This window comes from Leptinotarsa decemlineata, unplaced genomic scaffold (genome assembly GCF_025532065.1).
Source record: "Leptinotarsa decemlineata unplaced genomic scaffold, Ldec_3_MD MMD2_P_RNA_scaffold_6, whole genome shotgun sequence".
NCBI lineage: Eukaryota > Metazoa > Arthropoda > Insecta > Coleoptera > Chrysomelidae > Leptinotarsa > Leptinotarsa decemlineata.
The window spans coordinates 16,107,182-16,130,515 of record NW_027412533.1 but is presented as its reverse complement, the minus strand read 5'-3'; the positions used below and the strand labels follow the sequence as shown (position 1 = coordinate 16,130,515).

The 23,334-nt window shown below is 33.6% G+C and overlaps 1 protein-coding gene and 1 long non-coding RNA gene across 2 annotated transcripts in view; one reads left to right on the top strand and one right to left on the bottom strand.

The window, feature by feature from the left end:
* Atf3 (Activating transcription factor 3) overlaps positions 1–13,868 on the bottom strand; it is a 148,922-nt gene extending 135,054 nt beyond the window's left edge. Inside the window, exon 1 of the mRNA XM_074170057.1 lies at positions 13,660–13,868. The gene's annotated coding sequence lies outside the window, so the exon portion shown is untranslated. The remainder of the gene's footprint in view (positions 1–13,659) is intronic.
* Positions 13,869–13,909: 41 nt separating this feature from the next.
* On the top strand, positions 13,910–23,129 carry LOC141480174 (uncharacterized). The gene is made up of 2 exons (XR_012464210.1): positions 13,910–14,186; positions 20,643–23,129. It is a non-coding gene; the product is annotated as an uncharacterized lncRNA (long non-coding RNA).
* Positions 23,130–23,334: the final 205 nt, after the last annotated feature.

Below are 23,334 nucleotides of genomic sequence, written 5' to 3'. Positions count from 1 at the left end.
GTTTTTATTATCTAATGTATAAATGAAAGTATTTTAAATTAAATAAGAAAGTTACATAATATCGTCTGCCAGCGAGACCACGATACAGAAAAAGATAAGAAACATGTACCTTTTCATTAAAGGGTCCTATTGATCATCTATACCTCGAAATCGATTTGTTAGATAATTTGGTATCAATGTTTGGATTGGTATTTATTGGATGGAATTTTGATAGGGTCATACTTTTTTGAGGAGAGTTTGAAACTGGATAGATATTTATATTTTCTGCAACAACTTCAACTGAAGATTTTACAGAATTATCAACGGCTTTGTTTTCTGACTAACTTCTGGATTGTATCTGCGTTGAAACCATTATTATGGCCTATTTGGGTAATTATATCAATTTCCATAGCTAGATTGTTAGCAGACAAAGGCAGTTAGTCGTAAATTCACTTACAGATCAATATACCCCCAGATCAAACAATCAGAAATCAAGAAATGGGTAACTCTAACAAATGTTGGTAAAAGAACAGAGATAATTGCGGGTTGATTCAGGAAAAACAATGTGGAAGTGGCGTTCAGACCACTTGCCAGGTTATCTGATTTCCTTTTCAATGCCAAAGATAAAGTGGACAAGTTGGAGAAATTTGGAGTTTATAAGTTTAAGTGTCCGGAGTGTAATAGTGTTTATGTGGGACAATGTGGTCAAAATTTTCAAAAACGGTATGCTGAACATGAAAGGTCCTTCAGACTAGGTAAAAATGATTCGACGTTTTCAAACAATTCCTTGGCATGCAACCACAAGTTCTCGGATCTAAACGATACGGAAATTTTGCACTATGCAAGAAAGGGTGGCAAACTCAATTATTTGGAATCCTTGGAAATTAACAAGCATAAACATTGCGGGTGCAACCTGTTAAATGTTCAAATCGATTTAGTTTACTCACCGGTTTTCAAATCAGCATATCCACATTGTCACTAGTAAAGAAAATTCAGGTACTCAATAAAGCTAAGTACGTCTATTATTACCTATAGTGGTGTTATATAAGGGCTAATGTAATCAATCATTGTTAGTTTAATGTATAAGTTTGAAAATGTCCTTATAGGGCAAAACTCCAGTAACGTTAGTTACAAATTAAAGTGGTAAAAACATAGAAAGTTTCGTTTCTCTTTTCTTCCTTATGATTTCCTACCACGTAGTAACGGCTACATCCATCAATTCATCAAAATATCTCAACAAAATTACTGTTGTTGAAATATCATCTAGGTACATCGTCACTTAATGAAAATGTGTGATACCGAAAACTATCGACCCAAATTATAGAGAGCTTTTAATTGATCATTGATTGAACCATGATGATGGTCATCATGAATCTGTTTTAAATCTGTTTTTCCGTTAATCAGCTGTCGCCTCCATATGAACGACAACTCTCAGAAGTTGAGAAACTTGTGCGAGCTAAGGACTTACGAGGTCTTACCTTTTAACGTGTGATTCCTAACACGAATGGCTGAATGCAGGACCGGAATGGCTATAAAAAGTTTACGGAAAAAATACTACAAGTCCATTTGAAAAAAAAATTGAAGGTGGTCATTATTGAAAGAAACGTCTTTGCAAAAATGTCATGACACCAAATCAAAGTGTGAATAAAATTCTCAAAGAAATTCTTTTTGCGTTTTATGTTATTTGAAAACAAAAATCGACAATTTTGATTACCTTGAAATATCTTGAAAATGCCTGATACTTTTTTTGATTTCAGTACACCGATTAATGGCCTTTGAAATATCAAACGATCTTTTAACTTTGAATATTTTCTAGATCCTAATGGTGGGCCACTTAAAACATATCCTTGTAATCTCTGTGACACTCTTTTAAAAAAGGTAAAAATTTTTGCATGCGGTATTGCATATGAAAATTGAAACTACGAAAACGTTATAGAAACAAAATAATTATTGTAAAATGTAATAAAAGATAAAACTAGAGCCTCTGGCTTGAAATCAATCCAAACCCAGCACTTTTTACAAACATCAGAATTGCAAAACTCTTCTTGAAGTGCGTTTCCCCAACCAAGTTGGTATCTTCAGTAATAAACTCAGATGGTAAGACGCACGTCTGGTGTTTGGTACGACGCGCGTTCTGGTTTTTGGGAAAAATGCTTGTTTTCGAAATGTAGGTATTTTGGTGATACAAATTATAGATTTTATCATTGCTGTTCAGTCAGTCACATTTTTAGAAATAAGCACGTTTTAATATTTTTGAGATGAAAATTATATGTTTTTACTTATAGATATGAGTCAGAAAATATCGTATTCAAGTCCTATTTCATTGGATATATAAAGCCTACCATAGCAAAACGAGAGTCGAGAGACAATAAGTTTTTAATAGATTTTGTATTTTCACACAACAATGTTTTTTCATCACCTCATCACTCACAACATTCATACGCTTTTTACGAATGAAAACATGTCGATGGATACATCTATGTGTTTGACTGTAGTTTTTTAGTATTGTGTTATTCTATATCACAGCAATTTACGAAATACCAGTTACTTTTCAAACTCAAGGCGAATTGTAGGTGTGAGGAGAATGAACCGAATTCCTCTCGGATTCATAAACGTCCACTTTCGATTTCGGGTTATTTTACACTGCATAAATCATTTTATAAAGTGAAAAAACGTTAGAAAGTACTATTATTAAGATGCCTCATAAATATTAGGTCGTTTCAAAAGTTCTTTTCATTTTTATGAGCTACTTCAAACTGTAATATCTTAACAAGGACAATTTCTCAAAAATGATATTCGGAAAAAATTTGCTACTACTTGCGCGATTTTTATCTACCTTGTTACTTCCAACCCGGTATATTTTTACATTATTTCATTTTTTTATTATCTTATCCGAATATTTCGGTACCTATTGGTATTTTGAGTATTTTCAAAAAAAATTTCATTCATTCATTCATGCAAGTTCAAATCGCTGACATTCACTGACAAAACTTGTCAACTACCTACCTGCTGCATGCTGGATTGTTTATTTAATTTTTCTAACGACACACATATTCCAAAAAACTGGAGTGTTGAATATTATTTGTGAAAAAACTCGTAGACAAAACTTCTCATTGGATAAAAAAATATATGTCCAATCCACTGAAGTTTAATTTCGAATTCCAAATCCAAAATTTCAAATGAATTGATTTAGTTAAAAAGCTCTTACCGTTTTTCTCAAAGAAATAGGTAACTAACGAGCAGATGTTATACAAACGAAATATATTATTATATGACCCTGAGTTACCAATTGTATATCACATTATTTTTATTGGGTAATCAACAGACTTTATACCTGGAGATCTGAGCTTAGAACCTTGTAATTGTCGGAACAGTAAGTCTGAAGAATGTGATATAGAAGATAAATAATAGGTATTTGTTCTGCACCCACCCACATGTAACCTTACACTTTAAATTGATAAAAAACTGTCGATTAACCGTCCTGAAAGTTCAGATATAAATCACAGATCGCTGCGCAGAGATAATTTCAATAAAGCGCAATTCATGTTACATGTAGGTGCTCATATTTTGATACTTATACGTTAAAAAAAGTGAAGCTTTCATTTACAAACTGTTGTTGCATGTTTATAGCAATCTTGTTTCAAAAAACTATATCCGGTTATTATCATTCTACATGAGAATGAATCTGACAATCAGTTCTAACTGGTCAGCTGAAAAACTTTTAGCAGGGTTATCAGAAGAAAGAATTTGTACTTTTTTGAGTATGGTATGCCCCAAGATATTTTTCAATAACTGCATGTTTTACATACATCAGATGTTACAATGAGTTTATTGACGTTTATTGAAATGTTACCTTGAACACATATATTTCGTTAATTCTTACAACGCTGTGATATTCTTCAAAAAATTAATCAATGACTTATTTTCCATATTATAATGTTATTTATTTATTTATTTATTTATTCACTTATGCTGCATAATATTGTATATCTGTAAACATCCGGGGGTACCGAAAAAAACTTAATGTCTAAAAGCATTTATAAATTAATGACAAAATATAACTTGAAAATGAATGAAATACTAATAACTAGTCGTTGTCCGCCAATTCATTCGCGTGAGCTTCCGTATTTAGGTCTTCTCAACTTTTCTGACACCAAATTTTATTTATGTTTATATGCCTATCGTTGACTCATAAGAAAATGTAGCCGACCAAAGTTTTAGCCAAATCACTTCAAACTGAATGTTTGACGTGATTTTTTTAATTGAGTTGCCAACTTTTTCATTTATAAACCGATTGAAATGAATCAAACACTGAAAATGCAAGTATTGGTGAAAACCACTAGCAAATAGGGTAATCTGTTTTTGAGATTAGCCTGCACCATCACGAGCAATTTCGACTTTCTTCAGCAATCCTGAGTTCCCTTACATAATTTAAATTTCAGTTATTTTTCACCAGTCCTTTTATTAAGGCAATAATAATTGAAGACAATTGATATCATATTTCTCATCTGTCTCAAAAATATCATGCACGGGAAAATAAACCACGAAAATAGTGAACCAAAACAAAATAATGAGAAAAACAACTTCAAAAACAAAAAATGCATGTGATCTGTTATCTTCGTTGTTTTTCAAGAACAGACGGGAGTCCTTCAAAATTTCAATTTGCACTTTAAATTAATTACTTCTGCAACCATTCCCCATAAAACTACTGTTCCATCAATTCATGCCAGCGCGATGTTTGACCTTGCCCATCCATTAGCTGCACTATCTATGTTTAAGTGGATAATTTATTTTTTCGAGGTTCCAATGAACGAAGGTTTCTGATACCTTTACCTGTGCAAATTAAGTGATTGAACTATTGTCTAAAATACCTATTGTTCGGAGAACTCAACTCCTATATCTTTGCCGGTGGCCAGTATTGAAAGGTAAACAATCATTCATCTGATTTATTGATCACGAACCATTCGCGAATTAGCATTAGTGAGCCGAGTAAAAATAAAAATTTGATCATGAACGGAATGAGTAACTATGAATTAATAATTGATAACTAATAAATGCCTACTTTAAATACAATGTATAGTGAAGGTGCTTACTTGTTTGTTGAAATCCATACTTTCCCTCTTAGTGGAAAATGGCTAACGTCATACCTTCACCAAAAGTCAATAGACCAAATGATATCGATTAGATTTGATTCATATAAGATATTCTACAAGTTTTTTATAAGGTTCTCGAATGCAAATTCGTCCTTTTATTGGAAATAACAACATTCTGCCATTTGAGCTGTCCGGATTTAGACCTGGATTCAATTATATAACTGCACTAACTAATAAAACGGATGACATAATCAGAGGTATAGATGAAGGTTACGCCACTGTTCTCATTTTGCTCAACTTTTCTGAAGCATTCGATTTAATGAATCATAGAATTCTTTAGGCAAAAATGCACTATTCAGATTCCAACCAGTCAGTTGTTTACTTCAATACTTGAAAATTATTTGCAATTATCACATATATGCTGACGACACCCAATTATATAAGACTTTTGAACCTGCAAGGGTGATGAATGCTAACAATATAATTAATTTGAGCCTACAATCCTAGAAAGATGCTGGTGAAGAACAATTAATCCACAGAAAATCTGTGCCGTTGGACGTGAACAGAAAGTAAAAGCGCAATAAAATGAGGATTCAAATTACCATCCAAAAGGCAATCTGCATTTTGCAATATAAGCTGATTTCAGCATACATTCAAAGGATTTATAGTTAAAAAATGTTTCATTTTTGGGGTAGAAAATAATTAAAAACTACCCCAAAAATCACTTTTTTGAAAATATCTCAAAAACATAAGGAGATATGAAAAATCGAAACAAAATAATGTAGGGATCAAAATTTTCTATAAAATCGTCCTGAATCATTTCTGAAATATTTGCAATAAAAGATTGAAAATAATTCAGCAGTGCGTGATACCTATTAAAAAATTTGCAAAAAATCGAAAAATGTGAATTTTTCAACTTGGAAAAATCATATTTAGAAATTCTGACGAATAATCTCAGATCGCTTATACCGAGGATATATTATTTTATATTTATATATATTTTTATTTTTACGCCAAAAGTAATTCAGAAGTGATTCATAGAAAATTTACATCCCTACATTTTTTGTTTCCCCATTTTCTCATATTTTTAATGTTGTTGAGATATTTTCAAAAGAGTTATTTTGAAAAGTGCAGACTTGCCTTTCGGATGGTAATTTGAATCATCATTTTATTGGACTATAAAGTTATACCTACCGTTGATTATTACCACTTGTTGTCGCAGGTATGTAACAAAACACTCCTACCTACTACATATATTTATTGTCTTTATTGAAATTACTCTGTGAAATGAAACTGTACTGTTGAAATTATCATCAAAAGACAAACAACTTCATATTTCAATCTCAAACAAACAAGACAATGGAACAAGGTCAGCTTTAGTATGGATGCATAATATATTCTCTTTAGATTCATATTTGTAACAGGATACACATCTCAATAGATAGGCGATAAGACAAGTGTATTGTTCCGAAACTTCAAAGTACACCATCAAAGATGATAGTCTTTCATGTAAGTGGCATTTTATATTGATTCTGTTTCGTATATTAGGTAGCATTCCTATGAATGATATGTTTCAATTCCATAATGAATGTTTGTAGTACGAACTGAATAGGAATAATGATTTTCGTGTAATTCGAGGTGCATATGAAAGTACTTTTTCTTCCGGGTAGCGTTCCTATGACATCTGATTCAATTCCATCACGAAAGTTTGTATTACAAACTGAATAGAAAAAAATTATTTTCGTGTAATTCAATGTATATGTGAAAGCAATTGTTTCAAAAGGGTTTTTTCCAGTTTGGATCTGAAAGAAACGTCTGTATATGTATGCTCTACAGTTAAAGTGATTTTGTTTCTTCCTCTTTCTGGAAGTTTTCCATATTCTTTGTTCAATGATGAAAAATAGAAAAAATATTCCCTTGAAGAGGGTATATTTGATGAGAAATTTATTTAAATTTTCTATGTATAACCACATTGGGATTCTTCGTACTTCAGTTTCTTTCAAAATATGTTCTTTTATTTCAGAGTAATTCGATGTTTTTTCAAGGACAAAATACAAGCACTACAGGAAAATCCTTAATGCGCTCTAAGAGCGGTGCCTGTGCGAAAATAGTGATTCACATTGGATTTGAATCGCTAAAGATTAAATCTATTTGGAAAAACGTTCTCAGAAAGTTTATTCCACATGAACGCAGTTCTCCAATTGAAAGAGTTCTTAAACAGTGAAGTTCGACGTGGACTGAGATGAACCTCAAAAGGATGAGCAGCCACAGTCCGTCGCGTATTTCTGATATGTACCGCTCTTGGTGGAATCAACTGTGGCAAAAGTCACTCGAACACTTCCCGTGAAAGTATCTGTAGAAGAGAGAACAAATCCCCAACCTTTCTTCGATGTTCCAGAATATTAGGTTGCAAGTGATGTTCGCGTCTCCAATCAGGCGGATGGCTCTATTCTGGAAGGAATCCAGCAGCTTCAGGGTATGCTTAGGGGCCGAGCTCCATACATGAGAAGAATACTCCAAAGATGGTCTGATCTGAGCTTTATAAAGCATCAAAAGTTGCTAACGTGTGTACAGTTTTCTGGTTCGGAACAGTGTTCCGAACCAGAAAACCAACAAACCTATTCAAGTAGAAGGGGGAATTATCTGTCCTGACATTATTATATCCGGTTTGAAGACAATTATCTTTTTGGAAAAAACCGATGTTGAAACGATGTTGAAAATTCGCTATCGTCTTGTTATCCATTTTTTTAAATTGTCTTTTCATTGCAGTTGCAGAAAGAAAATAACTTCAAGAATCAAAATTTCAACATACCGCCTGTCCGCCATTTCTATAGTGTACAGTGAGTCAAGTATTGGACATTATGCTGGTTATGAATTTTGAATATTTTGTTTAGTGGATTACGTTGTTTCAATGTGAATAAAACAGATATTTCACGTGAGCGTATCGGTTTTGTTCTTGAACATAGACAGCGTCACAACCGTACTGTTTCTTGATCGATATAAAAAATAAGATATATCAGAATGTGTCCAGATTTCAGAATAATTCAGCAAAATACCAAGTCTGAATTGTGTCTATAAATGAGATGTACTCATACCAAATGAATGTATCGTTTTTATTTAAGATATATTTTCATTATAAACACTTCAACCATTTTAAAATTATCCACTCTACGCAAGTTGCCAGAGTCAGCACTATACATTATACCGGAAAAATATTTGAATAATAAAAATCTTTTTCAAACCTCGATATATTTTGAAAACAGATATTGAAGTGATTAGATGCCCTGGTTGACATTATGGCTGTTATACCGATAACGTATTTTGAAAGATAATTTATATCTATATCTATATCTTTTCGATTAACTCGGTATTGAAATTATAACTTTGGTAATAAGTGCACTATGCCGGGGATATAAACACTTCGTCTGGCACTTCATATCATTCGTACTCTTGGTTTTGCTAACATTTGGACAATCCTAACAATCCTGATTTTTTACTAATAGTCCACCCTAATATGACGCACGGGTATTTCTTTTTGATTTTGTTTCAATTTAAATTTAAATTATCATGCGACGAATAGAAAAAAAAAGTTTCGGAATAGATTTGAATTTTCTTTCCAACAAGTTGAAATGTAAATGAAACAAGCACATTATCGGTCACAGCTTTTCGTAATTTCCAGTCACAACGACATCAACTTATATCTTAGTAATACAGAAAAACACAAACCGAGTTGAGTGAGAAAATATATATTGATAATTTTAGGGTCATTTCAGGCTCCTATGACCCCCCATCGTCGACTTTCGATGTATTCTTTTGAAAAAATATTGGATTCTGCCAGCCTTACCGTTAAGCTGGTAGAATCAACTCATATTCCTTCACTTTTTGGAAAATTTAAATTTGCAATTATTTTAGACTCATTTCAGACTCCTTCATTACCACCGTATTGAAATTTTTTTTGCCCCGCGTTTGAAACAAATATTTGGGTGATTACCTCAGACACACTTAATATTCTTCATTTATGGGTGAGAAAAAATTGTACCTACTGAGGATTTTAGTCTCGTTTTAGGCTCTTGTGAACCCACATCGCCGACATTTCATTTGTTGTTTGTTGTTTTCTGCTAGCTTTACCGTTAAGCTACTGGAACTGAATCGAAATCCTTTACTCTTTAGAAATTTCAATCATGCAATTCTTTCATTACGCTATCGATCCATTTTGTGCTCCTCAATTGGATTGATATTTGGGTGACTACCTCAGCATACATGGTAGAGGCGAAAATGATTTTTGGAGTAAGTTTTCGAATCTAGGAGAGATAGAAATATATTGAGAATTTTAGGCTCCTAGCAAGTGAACGATCGATTTTCACTTGCTATCGTCCAACCTGTGTTAGGAATCACACGTTAAAAGGTAAGACCTCGTTAATCCTCAGCTCGCACAAGTTTCGGCTTCTGAGGGTTGTCGTTCGTAGGCTGCGACAGCTGGTTAACGGAAAAACAGATTTTTTAAACAGATTTATTCCCATCTATCGCCGACTTTACATTTATGTCTGAGTTATTCACGCAAATATTTAATTCAATCGAGGAACAAAAAATATTCAACATCGTAATAAAGGAGCCTGAAATGAGCTTCAAATTATTTCAAGTTCAAATTTTTATTAGTGTGAAGTTAGCCACAGTTTCCTGGTCACACTTTCTGACGTAGGGAAAATTGTATGTGGGATTGAGGAGCAAACGCGGGCATGTTTTCGATACAATATTCAACAGATAACAAATCCTTGAGGAGTTATCTACCCAAAATATGTTGAATGTCAAAAATTCTCATATTTCTCAAAAAGAAAGACATACAAATGATTATATAATATACCGGGTCAAAACAATTTGTTTGGCCGTAATAGACGAGGAAAAAAATAATGTCTGATAAGTTCAAGTGAAGTTCCTGAAATAAGTTCCCGAAATATTTCGAGTACCAAAAATTCTTATGTTCTGCTGAAATGAAGACATATAGATGAAATTATATACAGGTTCAAAACAATTCGTTTGGCCGTAATATGCGGGAAAAATAATATCTAACAACGGTTTAAGTAAAGTACCGGAGTTTCAAACATTATTAAGCTTTGTGGGGGAGAACACCTAAAGTGAGTCATATGAAGAGGGTCGAATCAATTTGTTTGACCGAGATGATAACGAACGAAAGTGTGGCTGAGCCAAAAATAACTAAATTCCTTTTTGCGTCAAAAAATTGCAAACACTTTTCGACAGACATGTTGAAGTTCATATCAGAGTCAAATTAATTTGTTTGGCCGTAATAGGCGAGGACACGAAAAGAAATTTTAATTATTTTTGGCTCAGCCACACTTTCCTTCGTTATCATTTCGGCCAAAAACATTGTTTTGACCCTGTATATAATTTCATCTGTGTATCTTCAGTTTTGCGAAATTCAAAATTTCTTGGCACTCAAAATATTTCTGTTAGTTTACTGAAGGTCGCGTCGCAATATTATTTATTTCCTGACTTATTACGGCCAAACAAATTGATTTGACATTGTATACATAACATTCTCTATGTCTTCTTTTCCTTGTAGCCTATTAATTTTTGGCACTCGAAATATTTTAGGTACTTTACTTGGAGTTTTGTCGGACATTATTTTTTTCCTCCCCTATTACGGCCAAACAAATTGATTTGGTCCACTATATATAACAATCCATATGTCTCCTTTCTCATGTATCTCAATAATTTTTGGCACTCGGAATATTTTGGTTACTTTACTTGAAGCTTTGTCATACATTATTTTTTTCCTCGTCTATTACGGCCAAACAAATTGTTTTGACCCTGTATATAATTTCATCTGTATATCTTCATTTTTTCAAAATACAAAAATTCTTTGCACTCGAAATATTTCTGTTAGTTTACTGATAGTCTTGTTGACAAATTATGTTTTTCCTCGCCTATTATGGCCAAACAAATTGATTTGACCCTGTATGTAATTTCATATGTATGTCTTCATCTCTGCAGAATATAACATTCCCTATGTCTTCTTTTCCTTGTAGCCTATTAATTTTTGGCACTCGAAATATTTTGGGTAGTTTACTTGAAGTTTTGTTGGACATTATTTTTTCCTCGCCTATTACGACTAAACAAATTGATTTGACTCTGTAGATATAAACTTGATCATGACTGTTGTCGAAAAGTGAATGACACAAAAAGGAATTTAGTTATTTTTGGTTCAGCCACACTTTCGTTCGTTATCATTTCGGTCAAACAAATTGATTCGACTCTCTTCATGTGACCTACTCTATGTGTTCTCCCCCACAAAGCCTAATAGCGTAATAATTCGGGTACTTTACTTATACCGTTGTCAGATATTATTTTTTCCTCGCCTATTACGGTCAAACACATTGTTTTGACCCTGTATATTATATAATCATTTGTATGTCTTCCTTTTTGAGAAATATGAGATATTTTGACATTCGAAATATTTTGGATAGATTACTGTTAGTCTCCTCAAGGATTTGTATGACTATGTTGAATACTGCATCGAAAATATGGTCCTCTCGTAGGATAACGTTACTCACCGAAAGAATTTCATTCATCAGAAAGTGAAAAAGTAGAAAATCTGACAACACCGCCCGCGTTTGTTCCTTTATCTCACAATTCATGGAAAGTTGGCGATGGAGGTAACAGGAATCTGAAATGAGTTAAAATCTCTCCCATTCATGAATAATTTTTCCAAAAAATGTTCGCCTCTTACACATTCATATGAGCCTGAAATGAGACAAAAATTCTTAATAAATTTCTATCTCACCTATAGTTGAAGAATATTTTCTTAAAATTATATCCGCTTTAATTGCATGTCTCTAGTGATCATCCAAATATTTTATTCAAACGAGTTGCAAAAAAATGTTCAATATCGTAATGAGGAAGCCTAAAATGAGTCTAAAAATATAGCAAGTTCCAAAAAGTGAAGGATTCTGATTGTTGAAGGATGTTTCGAAAATATATTTCCCGCTTTTATCGCGTGTCTCTGAGGTAATTTACCTGTATATTTAATTCAGACAAGAACCAAAAAAATGTTCGATATCTAATGAGAGAGCCTAAAATTATTTCAAGTTCTTTTTTTCCAAAAAGTGAATGATTTCGATTTGGTTCTGTCAGCTCAACGGTAAATCTAGCAGAACCTTCAGATTAACAAGGCTTAGAAAATCGGCGAAATAGGAGACTAAAATTATGACGTAGTCTGATTCAAAAATCACAATCACCCCTGTTAATAACTAGTGAAAAACAAAGATTGTAGTAATACCAATACAAAAAAAATTATTTTGAATGAAAATTGAATCAGCAGGTGCAGCAATATCAAACAATACGTAGGTATTCTCCTGATAGAATATTCATTTACAAAAACAAAACTACATCATTAAATATAACGTCAAGATATATTCACCTAAACTGATCAAAGTCATCAAAGAACAGTTTAAGAAATTGAAGTTCCTTGGTTCAAATACTTTTGGGATAATTTTATAGCACCTTTCTGCAGCTGTTATCGTGAGAATGAGTACCGTAAACGATTCCTGTTTGTTTTGGAAAAGATATAGTGAGGCCAGCAGTATTGAGGTAAATAAGACTCACCTGTGATTTGATATTGAATAGAGATAAATATGATAGGTAATCATTTCAAAAGTGGAATAAGAACAAATGGAACTTCCGGAAAACATTTAGTTTCAAATATGTATAGGTAACTAGATATTTACAGTTTAAGATGTACCGATAAATTTAGATAAAAATCTAAAAATTGATTTACAGAAAGTATCAAAATTTCGAGTAAAATTACAACAATTTAATATCTACAACATAAATATCAAAGTATGATTATTGATGAATTGAAAGGTGTACTACATACATACGTAGGTATATTTTCATAGTATACTGTAACTGAATAGGGCCATAATGTACTCAATGAGGTGATAGTGTTTTTTCTACTGCAAAATGAACATTTCAAGTTTCCCGAAAAAAACAAAATTTAAATGAATATCAAAATAAAAATTGGCTGATTTATAAAAGTTACATTCATTATATCTTCCCAATATTTGGAATACCAAGTATTCTCTTGATGAGAAAGTCATTAGAACCAATAAGCTTGAAGTGGATTCAGGCACAAATTGTAGGACTTCATGACTTTGATGCCAAAAATCATTGCGACTAAAACAGATACGTGCATGTTCCATGCACGTATCTGTTTTAGTCGCAGTCTGTTTTAGGATGGTGTTCTATTTTTTCGATTCTCGTGTTGATAACCACTTTTTAATAATTAATCAAATACCTATGCAGAAATTGACAAAATTTCATTTAAAAAATCGAAATGTTCATTATTCCAAGTTGTATAACTACTCAAAACATAAATAATCAATTTGTCGAGTTAACTCCGTGTATATCCTTATGCAAACAATCCTTGAGATTAACATAAAAGCCGGGAGAGTTAGGTGAATTGAGGTAGAGGCAAAACAATAGGTGAACATGCATAACCAAAAAGTATTGCTTCAAACTTTTTGAAAGCGACAAGAATCAAGGCGTAGGCAGGGTAAATATAAATATTTACCTCACAAAAAACCACCTGCGACAGTAGAAATCAGAACCACCTCGTAAAAGTCCGCAATTTTCACGAACTAAGAGTCTGTGACACTGCACATTTTCAAACGAACACAATTTCATAAAATTCGCTCCGTAATTGATAAACATCTCATAAAATGCCTCTACCGTCATATACCGCCCGCGCTCTCAGCTGAACTCAAACATTTTACAGTCCCATGTGCGGTTTTCATTATAAGCGAGCTATTTTTAGTTCCTGATGTCATGTTGATGGTCTGCGATTCGCAGGTCGTGACATCATGCTCCTTCTCGATTGGATAACGGGCTTGCCACCAAGTCACGATCGCTGATACTCGCCGCTCGCCAATGCGATTATTACAGATTGAAAACAAATGAAGTTTTTTATTTTTTTTTCTTCAGAGTATTAATTTGTGTGATCGCTGGTCTTTCAGACGCGAGCGCGCCGATTTTCGGCTCTCAAATTGGCGAGGAGAGGAACGGTTGGTTGGCACACATTCTTGGATATGGAAGGAATCTGTAAGGGCATTTATAATTGTTTTTATTGCCTATCTGCTTCAAACAAATTCGTGTTTACTAGGTGGGACTGTGTTAGCGCGGAACGAATGTAATTGTAGGTATATTTCCGCCTAATGTTCGTTATTTATTTCTTTCACTTTTGTAAATTATGTAGTATGCGTTTAGATTCGAAATTGTAGTATTCACAAAATACATGTTAATACGATATTTGAAGTACCGATTCAAGTACAAAAACTTTTTTGGGTTTCTCTATTTCTTCGTTTCAATGTAGAAGATAGAAATACCTAACTGGTTTATGATGTACCTAGTTAGCAAATAACTACTACTGACTTCTTCAATAGAAATATATTTACGAAGTTTTGACAACTATCTATTTTGATATATATCTGACAAATCAATCAACAACATCACAAAAATTGTTTTTTATATTTTGTTTCGTCTAAACACTTTATACTGGGCGCTAGTGACTGTGACATTAACAATTACAGACCAGTTTCAGGTCTCTCTTCATTTGCAAAGGTGAACGAATATTGTATGCTAGACAGACTAACTCCCTTCATCAATAAATACAGACTCATACCAGACCAGCAGTATGGTTTTCGGAAGGGAAAATCCACAAAAACTGCAACAGTTGACTTTTATAATAATGTATTGTCCGAGATCGACGAAAGAAATCACCCTGTTGGAATTTTTTGCGACTTAAGTAGGGCTTTTGACTGTATTCCTTATAAGGCACTGATACAAAAACTTTGGCTTTGTGACATAAGAGTAATTGCAGCCAAATGGTTTGAATCATATCTTTCCGATAGAAGTCAGTTTGTCCAAATTTGTTTCAAAGAAGTTGACGGATCTATTAGTAAGCACTGAGTAAGCACTGCTCAGATGCCTCGCAACTGGAAATGCGAGTGCCACAGGGTAGTGTTGTAGCCCCGATACTATTTTCTTTATTCATTGCAGATATAGTGGAATTTTTACCATCATTTTTAACATCACGCTGTATGCCGATGACTCGTCTTTTCTTGTCTCCTCCTGGGAGACAGTAGGAGTGAAATGAGGAACAAGCTTGTAACCATCTTCTTGGTAAACTAGGATTATAGTTTTCAGCTAATCAACTACATTTCAATATAGAAAAACTGAGTATCTAATATTTCACACCAGACAAAGAATAATAAACAATCCACTCTCAATCAAACTGAATGATTTAAATATTATCAGAAAATCAACAACAAAATTCTTGGGAATCACCCTGGAGGACGATCTCAGCTGGAATGAGCATATCACAGCAACTATAAATAAATTAAATACAAAAATATATCAAATTCGATGTATGCGGAATGTGGTTGATATCGGCAGTCTGAGAAATTTCTACTTTGCTAAAATCCAGTCTATTCTATTTTATGGCATTTTACTATGGAGAAACTCTCCGGCTGCCCAGCATCTATTTCTTATTCAGAAAAAAAGCAGTAAGAACTATAAAAAATGTATCCCCCAGAAATTCCTGCAAGCCATTATTTGCCGAATTGAATATTCTTTCTCTGGCATGTCTTCATACATATAGTGGAAGTTGCCTGCTACATTCATAAAATTTAAAACAATCTTCCCAGGCATTCGGATATGCATGTCTACCAAACCAGAAACAATCAGATAATCTATCCAAATCATAGTAGGTAATCTCCAAATAACATCAAATGGTGTAAGAATTTACAATCTATTATCCACTAGCATTAAAATTCAGCATACACACTTCAAATTTCGAAACTCCATAGAACGCTTTCTGCAAGAAAACTTATTTTATACCATTGATGAAGTTTTAATGTAACTATTTAAGCAAATAATTTACATTGCTGTTCTTTTTTGTTGTTTTGTAGTTACGTACGTAGTCTTTACTATATACTATAGTATATAAATATTTATATACATGCAATGAGATATTATATCCTGACATGTTCTATACCCTAATGGGTCCTTTGGATATGTTTAAAATCTGTTTTTCTGTTAATCAGCTGTCGCCCCCATACGAACGACAACTCTCAGAAGTTGAGAAACTTGTGCGAGCTAAGGACTAACGAGGTCTTACTTTTTAACGTGTGAATCCTAACACGGTTGCAGAATCATTTCAGCTTCAACCAGATACATTCTCTCGAGAAAAATATCTGGTCGAGGCGGGAATCGAACCCACGGTCTTCCGATCGTGAGTCCGGCGCCCTACCACCGCGGAAAATTCCACAACAATGAATAAACTGATTTGATTTTTGATTTGATTTGATGATGTGATACCACATTAATCCCCCGTCTGATTGGGACTATAGATGTCTTGAATAAGGTGGTGTAGGAGTTTCTGTAGAAACTTGTCCATTTCGTCTTCATTTCCAGAGGTAAGATTTTGACAGCCAATTTTGTTCTCATTATTGATATCTCGTTTATGCTGATTCTCTATAAAAGCTGGTTTGAGTCTCTCTATGGACACTTTTTCCATTGTTGATTGAAACCGTGAAATATTTGTCATTTCGCTTTAACATCTTGTATGATCCAGAATATGACTGTTGCGAAGGTTTTTTTTTGGCTGTATCTATTCTAACGAAGACGTGTGTAACAGTTGGTAATTCTTCATACATGAATATTTTTTTGTTGCTGTGATCAGAACCTTGTGTTAATTTCATTTCTATCGTTTATACCATCTCAGCTCTACTGATACCACCTAAATCTTCTTTCGGTGTAACTCGTATATCAAGTAGAATTCTTGATAGATCTTCGGACCATTTTCCAGAACGACATTTGAGAGCAGCTTTCATAGTTCTGTGTAACCTTTCAATCATTCCATTAGAACTTGGATGATATGGGGTAGTCCTCAAGTAATTGAAATCCATTATTTAGGAAAATTCAGAGAATGAGGTAGTCTCGAACTGTCTTCCATGATCTGTGGTTATTCTGGTTGGTACTCCAAATCTAGTTTTCCATCCATTATAGGGTCCTAGCCACTGTTTCAGCACGTATGTCTTCCATAGGGAATACTTCAAACCTTGAGTTTGGAATATCGTATTTGCCGACAGAACTTTCAATTTTAGGTCAAATATTTTTTTTAGTTGATTTGATACCAGGATGAAACAGGCTGTGCAATTTTTTGAATATGTCTTTCCTTGAAAATTTTGGAACATCAATTTCTGGAAGTTCATCATCTTTTTTGGGAAAGTAAGTTTTTGGCTTTCTACAACTCCATTAGATACAGAAAAATATGGGAATCTTTCAAAGAAAGAAAGGAAGTAATGAATTTTATAAAAAGTAACTTTATACATAGATGTGTAGATCATGCAAAGAAGTAACTTTCAAACAAAAATTGAAAGAAAAAGCCTTCCTGAAAGAGCTACTTTCATATAAACATTGAATTACACAAAAAAAAATTCTCTAAACAAATACTTTTATATGAACACTGAATTATACAGAAAATACTTTTCTCTACTCAGTTTGTATTCCAAACATTCATTATGGAATGAAATCAGATATCATTTACAGGATTTCTACACAATATACTAAATGAAAACGCAAAATAATGGTGATCTATTCAAATCCAGTTGGTCATTCATTAGAATGCTTGAATTTTTAAGTTTATTTATTTCCATTGCTTCCAAATGATTTAGTTTCAAACCTTTATTTTGTATGTCAAACTGGCGTAGAAGTGAGGTAATATGCTTCAGGTAGAGATTTAGGAAATTTGTTGAAGGTAGTCTCAATTATGGTTACCTGTAGTATATAAATAATAGTGTAAAAAGCAACTTGTAGTATTCAAATTACTGTTGATAAAGCTACTGTGCGAAACGTGATATATTTTTGAAATAAAGTTTGTGGAAATCAAATCGTGAGGTGTAGTTTATGAAAGAAGATACAGCTTCAAATTTTGAATTTTTCCGAGTACCTATTCAATTATTTATTTTTACAGAAACATGTTTTCCGATAGAACACTCAGTGGGTACACTCAAAATTAAGAGTAAGTACAAAAATAGGGAATCCAGATAGGTACTTTTCTTTCAAATACAAAACCTCTTTTTTTCTTTAGGTAGCATTTTTTTGTGTCATATTTGAAAAAATAGTGGACATTTTTCAAGAATTCGTTTTCCTTTTTTCTCCTTCTAATTGACATGTTGGTAGTTTCAATACCCAGGATACCTAGGTGGGTGCCTGGATGAACCGAGAATTTCAAAGAACCATTTATTTCTGAGTTCAGTACTCCTTATTCCAACTGATCTATTGATTGTAAGTATTCTTTTGTAGTGCCAGAAAACGCAGGAATGTACGGAAAACGCCCTTTGTTATTTCAAGTATCATGAAATCATTTTGGAATCTTCTTAGCATAGTATCTAGTATCTCGTGCTATCTCATGACCAATAAATATTCGACCTTTGGTGTAGTAATGAATATTACTGGAGTTTTATCCCAACACCAAACCGTTATTTTTAACATCTCGACACGTGTTTCAGTCACCAAGTAATCATCTTCAAGAGGAAGATTAAACCAGTTGATCTTTTATTGAGAAAAGTTGAACAACATTTGTTTCAGGTTAATACAAATTAACGAACTTAAATAAAAAATCATGAGTCATTGTCATATTGATGTGTGCACTTGTTTTTCGTTAGCCAATATCTCGTATCGCGGTTCCGTTTTTTCATCATTGAATCATTTTCTCAATTGAGTCGATATCTCTCTTCACTTTTTATTTGCGTCATTGATGAAAACAACAGGTCGCACAAGTAGGAAGTAGCAAATGGGATCAAATAATAAATTGATGGTTGATGTAGTCGATACTACGTGGTAGGAGATCATCATGAAAAATGAGAAATGAAAATTTCAATGTTTTTTGCCACTTAGTAACACTACTAGAAGTAGTAACAAACGAATAGAACAAAATAATAGCAATAAAATCAATAGAAGCCGAACGAAAACTAACCATTTAGAAACATAAACTATTCAACATTCTATGCCACAGTAATTGCTTCGGGTTGAAACAATTACTATCGCTTCATTGGATTCCTGGATTCTCTTCTTCAGCAACATCCAATGTAGAATGATTAGGGACGGCTCGTTTCAACTTAATTCCTGTAGCTGTGATCACATCCACCACTCGTACTTCACCATTCTTTGCAGGGTAGATTTTAACAATTCTTCCTTTGGGCCATACATTTCTAGGACTATTCGAATCGAAATTTTTATATTTTCAAAATTCTCGGGCCACTTGCTTCTTCTAATTAGCTCAGCTTTGCTAGAATATATAAATTATTTTCTGGGCAATCTTCCATTTATTTAGATAGCACGGAATACGAAGTTTCAATTAAATAATAATTTTTTTCCTTTATAGTTAATTAGGGTCAATGGATAGGTGAGTGGGATGTCTGGCGTTCATAATTTTTTCAACTTCTGCAAATGTCGTTTGGAGAATATATTCTTGAAAATATTTCATTCGTCTTAATTGATACGTTTTTTCCCGTGGTTTAACCAATAATTGACTAACCAATAATTTCATTTCACGTTCAATACAACAAAATCTTCAACTGAAACTTCAACAATCATTCAAATGTCTTATTAGATCGGTCTGCACCGCACTGTCCGCGAAACTTGACTGCCTCAATAGGCAAGTGGATCGGGTGGCATTAATATCGCCACATCTAGAATGGCAGCGAAAATCCAGTATTTTCCCGTTTTTTAGGTTTCCTCCTGTTTTCCAATATGTACTTATCAGCTTTGTGAAATTTTGTCTTGTTGGAGAAAATATCTTTCTTTGGATCCCACCAAATACTCAGAATTCTTTCTTCTGATGAATCCAGTTTTTTGTTGAAATTCTTGATGCAATCTATACAATAGTAGGACAACGGCTCTAGATGCTTCTGGGTAATCATCTGAAAAATTCCTGGCATTTCTGCTTTTCGCTTCTTAAGCTAAAGTAGGACATTTTAAAAAAATCGCTAACTCAGCTCTCCACTTCGAGGGTTCCTCCACAAGCACTAGCTCAGCATTATCTATAATTCGGGGTTATCCCCAAAAGCGAACGATCTTGACGTGTGGGATTCCCCGTCCCATAGTCGTGATCTTTGATATCTCAGTTGCATCGTTTCTCATTTGTTTCGTGGAGTGGTTGGCGTGAATTGTTAAACGTGTAGGTAGTGATAAAATAATAGTTTAGAAACCTAATTTCTGGTATTTGTGAAGATCAAAAGGATTGATTGATTCATATCGAATATTTTATGAGTAAATTAATATTATAATTAAATTACTCAGCGGAACCTATATAAGTTGATTTTAATTTATTTAGATAAGGATTAATACTGAACAAACGAAAACAGTCTCGAAAATAACTCGTTATACCTTATAGTCCTTATACTTATTGCACTGTACTAGTACATACATTGCTTAAGTAGTTTATGAGAAAATACTCTCACATTGAAACATAATAACTAGTCTTTTTTTCAGTGTGAGAATCAAACATCGAGTGAAAATGCCCGGGGAGTTCATACATTCAAAAGGAAAAGTGGGTTTCAGCAAAGGAAAGCCAAACAGGTTAGAATGAATATGTAGCTCAAAGTATGTCTGGATCCAGTTTGAAATGTTACATAAACGGATGACAGACCAAGTTCATCAAAAGAAACTAATTTTCACCTTGATGCAAATGCAAGAGATGATTTAGATAATATCAGTTCACTTCAGGAAGCAACATTGACAGGACAGAATTAATTAATATGAACGAAAGGAAATGGTGAAAATAATAATGATAGTGCTACCGATGGAAAATATACTACTGACGTGAATGAACCATTTTCATACTTTAAGGATGTACTTGTGATGCACTGTTTGGAACCTTTGATGTAGTAATGAATATTACTGGAGTTTTTTCCCAACACCAAACCGTTATTTAACACCTCGACACGTTGTTTCCATTACCATGTGATCATCTTCAAGAGGGAGATCAAACTTAATCTTCCTCTTGAAGATGATCACTTGGTGATCGATACACGGGTCGAGGTGTTAAAATATCGGTTTGGTGTTGGGAGAACAATCCAATAATATTCATTTTGGGATGTGTCAGAATGGAGTAATCCTGTTCCTTACAATTTTCGGATTGAGATAATAAAAAAAGAAGTTATTATTTTCAAAACAGAGAAGGACCATTTGCCACTGTATATAGACACGGAACCAAAATAAAAGGCGACGCACGTCATCTTCTGGTAGACACGATTTTTTCAATTTGTTTCGCCTCCACTAGCCGTTGGCAAGTGCTCATGAAACATAGCAAATTATCTGTTAAAAGACTCTAAACAACGCGTTGGACTGCTCATTACCGTGCAGTAAAATCACTAGCAGATAATTTTGAAGGACTTGTAGACGCAGACACCAGAAAATACAGACACCAGAAGTGCTACACAAAATTTCATGCCTGTTGTGTGCCATTACCCTTTTTTATGCTATCTATTATTCTGGTATGACGCTCTTCGGAAAATGAATGCTGCACAGATTGCATTGCAAAGTAAAGGCTCGACTGTTGACGAAACTGCTACAAAAATAGAGGCACTTCGTCTCTATATCGAAGAAAAACTGGGTCACATTGTGGAAAAGGCAATAGACATTGCTACAAAAAATCAGACTATATATTCCAACAGAAAGAGACTTCGTCGTAAAATACAGGACTAGCACTGAAAGAAAAACTTCAAAAAGATATGCTGGAATGTGTTAACCGATTCAGAGTTGAACTCCAGACAAGATCGAAGTCTCTTCAAGATGTGGCTTCATCGTTCGAGATCGTACAAACAACTACTTTGCTTTCGGCGAATACTGAAGAACTGAAATTAGCTACATTCCAGTTTACTGAACATAATTACTTTTGGAGATACCAAGACTGCGAAAGCACTTAAAAGCCGCTAATATTATAGTTTCTGATTGGGTTTCTTTAGATTTTACCGAATCTCTTTCAAATTTAATGATTACATTAAAATTGTTCATGGCGGTTTGCGAGAGAAATCTCAGTAAAATAAAATTAATAAAAAACTATTCGCGTGCAACAAAGACCAAATTGGGGCTTAGCAATCTTGGTATATTAGCCATTGAACACGAAGCAATGCAAAATATAAATTTTGATTGAGTTATTTCTGAGTTTGCAGCTTTGAAAGCTAAAAAGGCAAGCTTGAATCACATCTCAAAGATCTCTCAAAATTCAGCGAGCTTGTTCACCTACTGAAGTCAAAAGTTCTGCCACTTTTTTTTTCAATGTAATGAGTGACAAAATATTGTTTCATTATTTTTTCGTAAGCAAACCAATCTTCACCCAATTGATACCCAAAAAGAGACAGAGAGATAATTAAACATCTTGAAACAGTTCTATATTCTTCTAGCATTTTATAACTAAGTCTTTTTTGGATTCGCCTTGAATTCAAACAATGCTATTACGCCTTTCCAAGTCCACCAATACCTCGCCACCAACTTGTGATACTTTGCTTTACTAAGCAAACAAATTATATAACATCGAAAAACTATTTAGTTTAATACAGTTTTAATCTTCGAAGATGATCACTTGGTGATCGAAACACGTGTCGAGGTATTAAAAATAACGACTTGGTGTTGGGAAAAAACTCCAGTAATATCATTCAATATTATCCGAAGCATAAGGCAACACTCGTGTCTCATCAATATTGTAGAGTATCAAAGAACCCCATATTACATGGAAAACCTTTCAAATTGGGTGATGTCGGCATGAGAGAGATCATTGTCACTTGAGAGAAGGAAAACGTAAGGAGCCGCAAATTTTCGATTAAATTTGAGTTATAAGTTACTAAATTTCGTTCCAATAATTTACCATAATTTGAGTGCCTATGAAAGCCACTTGTTCATGAAAGCGTTACGCAATAATAAAAACAAGGTGGATGTAATCGCCCAAACTAAAGAAAATTATATTTCATTCATTGAGCATGTATTGATGGGTACCGCAAAAAATAACTTTGGTGGAATTGAAAAAACAATCCCCTAAGCTGAGATTCATAGAGAGCAATGTTATGAAACACATGATGAGACAGGAAGGAGTTTTCCCTTACATTTTTTTTTGGAGATTCGGCCAAGTCAGAATTTTTTAAAGACAAAATACAAGCACTACAGGAGAATCCTTAAGGCGCTCTAA